The following is a 4,066-nucleotide window of genomic DNA, read 5'->3' on the forward strand; positions in this document are numbered from 1 at the left end:
CTTTGCAACCCTTTGGACTGTAGCCCATCAGGCTCCTCAGTCCATGGGATTCTCAAGACATGGAGGAATCTCAAATGAGTATTACTTCATGAAATAAGCCAAACTTAAAAGGCTACATACCATAGATTCCAACAAACCAGCTATTATTATTGTCTTTATTGCTCAATAACGTTCCTGTTTTAGATTTCAGTCTTAGATATTTCCATGCATTTTCTTGGATGTCAAATCCCCATTTTCTTGAAAAGAGCACTTCATCTCAAGGAAATTAAGTAATTCATTTTCTTGTGGGATTCTGCTTTCCAGTTTCCCACTTCAACCCCCAGCCCATACCCCATTCTACCTCTGGCCATTATGAACTACTCCAGGTTCTCTGAACCCAGCAAGCTCTCTCTCACGTCCACATCTACTCTGTCTTCTGTACACACATAGATCTTATCTATCCCTTTCTTCATTGTCTTTTCACATGAGAATGAAATATTGACGAGCACAGGGGGTCTGATTATTGTGCTCAGAGCTCTGTCCCCAGAGCCAGAAAGGCCTAGAGCAAGTGATTGATAAATATTTGTTGATTTAAATACCTGATCCTGAACCAGTCTTAGATATTCAGTCTGGTGTCTGTGGGTGTCCCACTTGACTCTGGGAAACATGGAAACTGGACAAGATAATCTTTCTGGGAAGGCCCACTGTTCAAAGAGGCCAATGCAACTAAGACGTCAGATTTCTAGAGTCAGACCAGGATGGAATTCCACCTCTATTTCTTACTAGTTATATGGCCTTGGGGATATCCCTCTATCTTTTTGAGCCTAGTTTCTATCCCTCATTATTATTATAATGAGATAGTTGAAACTACTCAAAACTTCCATCCATTCAATCAGCAAATACTTGTCAAATGTCTTCTGACAGGCACTGTTTTAAGTGCCAAGAATAAGTCATAAACAAGTTACATCTATCAGTTCATGATCTACTGAATAAAGCAAACAAATAACTGTTTAGAGCACAGTGCTCTTGGGACCATGATAAGGGAGGTACTGGATACAGAAGCAGAGCTGTAGGAGTAGTTGGGGTTCTTCACTTCCTGCCCTTTGTTTCCAATACTGAAGTGGTATTAGTCACTAAGGCCTGAGGCATGCTTCTGGGATCATTCTTCATGCTTCTATTTTTGCAAGTTCCGTGATGCTCTTGAGTTGGCTTTGACTTGACAAGGCTACTACTGTAAACCTGAGGTTTTACCCAGAGGTATCTCTTATTGACAGTTGGAAGTATTTGATAGTAACAAAAATGATGATGAAAATAGCCACCACTTATTTTCTAATGGACTTATAGATTCTTTTTTTATTTACTGGATGATAATCTATTATTATTATTCTTTTTGATGCTTAAATTATGCCATTAAAAAACTACCTGTGTGGCAAGCACTATACTAAACGTTTCATTACTATATTTAAACCTTACAACATACCAATGACAAAAATCATATTTTGGGGAATTCCCTGGAGGTTCAGTGGTTAGGACTTAGCACTTTCACTGCTTAGGGCCTACATTCGACCCCTGGTTGGGGAACTAAGATCCCATTAGCTGTGCAGTGCAGCCAAAACAAAATTCCTATTTTTATGCCAATTCCACATATTGGGTAACTGAAGTTAAGGGAAATGCAGGAGGTTGTAAACTCATTCTGACAGTAGAGAATAATGGTTAAAAGCACAGACTTGATTTCTAAATACCATTCTAGACAAAAGAAACCAGAGCCCCTTGGAAAATGGCTGATTTCAGGGAAAGAATAGGGAAAGTACAAAAAGAGCCAGGAATATCTTGTTGTACCAAAATAACTTTTCAAAGAAAAATAGGGGAACATCCAAAAGGACACAGGAACAAGATTTAAGGGGCCTCCATTTTTCCACTGACCAGATCTGGACAAACTGGAGCATCAAACTGAATTATGATGGTAATGCTTTATTATCCAATGAATAAAATATATGTCCATGAGCTCACAGGATATAAATGAAGACATGAATAATTTATAAGTGAGTGTGAGATTAAAAGTTCTTCATTGCAGAAGAATCCCAATTAGTAAATGGGGGGAAATGCGCATGACTTTTCAACCATCTTATGTTAATGGGTTTAGGGAAGAATCATCAGTGATGATAGAATAGGATACTTCCATAGTCTCCAAGTATACCCCCACAACAAGTGGACAAAGGGAAAATAACTTTACTCCAGGGTAACTTGCTGAATACAACCTTGAGCAAGTGATCAAATCCAACATCACCAATACAGAATAAGTATCATGTACTGATTGATATAATGTACTGAGAAGGATATACTACCACTTTTTGTCTTTTCCCTGGCAAAGATACATAAGCTGAATCTAGTCATGAGAATCAAAAATCAGGCAAACCCATATTGAGGGACATTTGAGTAAATGGCTCATACTTTCAAAATTGTTATGGTCATTCAAGACAGTAAGTCTGAGGACTTGTTCCAGACTGAAGAACACTAAAGTGGAATAACAACTATATACAAATGTGATTCTCGACTGGCATGTAGAACCGAAAATTATAAAACTTTCTATTTGGTTGGTGCAAAGTAATTGTAGTTTTGCATTGTTGAACTCTGCCATTTGATATTGGAATACATTCTTAAATAAGTGTGGTTATGTTATGTATCATTTAATGTGCAATTTCTTGCTTTATTTTGTTAATGACTTATTATTTGCTATTTATTTTATATTTAGACTATAGTAATGATGTTAGATAAAAAGCAAATTTGAGCCATTTTTTAATTCAAGTTAAAAATGGGTCAGAAAGCAGCAGAGACAACTTGCAACATCAGCAATGCATTTGGCCCAGGAACTGCTAATGAATATACAGTGCAGAGATGGTTCAAGAAGTTTTGCAAAGGAGATGAGAGCCTTGCAGATGAGGAGTGCAGTGCCCAGCCACTGGAAGTTGACAGTGACCAACTGAGAGCCATCATTGAAGCTGAGCCTCTCATATCTACATGAGAAGTTACTGAAGTCAACATCGGCCTTTCTACGGTTGTTCAGCATTTGAAGCAAATCGGAAAGGTGAAAAAGCTTGCAAAGAGGATGCCTCATGAGCTGATAAAAAAATCATTTTGAAGCATCATCTCTTATTCTATGCAACAACAACAAACCATTTCTATGTCGGATTGTTATGTGCAACAAAAAGTAGATTTTATATGACAACCAGTGACCAAGAAGAAAACCTAAAGCACTTCCCAAAGTCAAACTTGCACCAAAATAAAGTCATGGTCACTGTTGGGTAGTCTGATGCCAGTCTGATCCACTACAGCTTTCTGAATCCCAGCGAAATCATTACATCTGAAAAATATGCTCAGCAAATTGATGAGATGCACTGAAAATTGCAACATCTGCCTCTGGCATTGGTTTACAAAAAGGGCCTAATTCCTCTCCACAACACCACCTGATCGCAGGTCACACAACCAACACTTCAAAAGTTGAATGAGTTGGACTATGAAGTTTTGCCTCATCCACCATATTCACCTGACCTCTTGCCAATTCTACCACTTCTTCAAGCATCTCAGCAACTTTTTGCAGGGAAAATGCTTCCACAATCAGCAGGAGGCAGAAAATGCTTTCCAAGAGCTAAACAAATCCAGAAATATGGATTTTTATGCTTCAGGAATAAACAAATTTAGTTCTCATTGGCAAAAATGTGTTGATTGTAATGGTTCCTATTTTGATTAATAAAGATGTGTTTGAACCTAGTTACAATGATTTATAATTCACAGTCCAAAACCATAATTACTTGTTCATCAACCCAATATAAATGACACTGTTGAGATAATTGCCATGTTTGAATAAGATCTGTAAAAAGATACAGAATAGTACTGTGTCGACATTAATTTCTTGATTTCCATAATTGTACAGTGCTTACCCCAAAGGATGTCCTTGTTCTCAGGAAGTAACACTGCAGTTTTTAGGGGTAAAAGAACATGTCTGCAGCTTACTTTCAAATGATTTAGAAAATATTTGTATGTATATGCATCTGTGTGTGGTATGTGTGTGGACAGGAAAATAAGAAAG

The 4,066-nt window shown here is 37.5% G+C and overlaps 1 pseudogene; it reads left to right on the plus strand.

Moving 5' to 3' along the window:
* The first annotated feature begins 1,013 nt into the window (after positions 1-1,013).
* LOC129640122 (histone-lysine N-methyltransferase SETMAR-like) lies at positions 1,014-3,727 on the plus strand (annotated as a pseudogene).
* The last annotated feature ends 339 nt before the right edge of the window (positions 3,728-4,066 follow it).

Source organism: Bubalus kerabau, chromosome X (genome assembly GCF_029407905.1).
Source record: "Bubalus kerabau isolate K-KA32 ecotype Philippines breed swamp buffalo chromosome X, PCC_UOA_SB_1v2, whole genome shotgun sequence".
In the NCBI taxonomy this organism is placed as follows: Eukaryota; Metazoa; Chordata; class Mammalia; order Artiodactyla; family Bovidae; genus Bubalus; species Bubalus kerabau.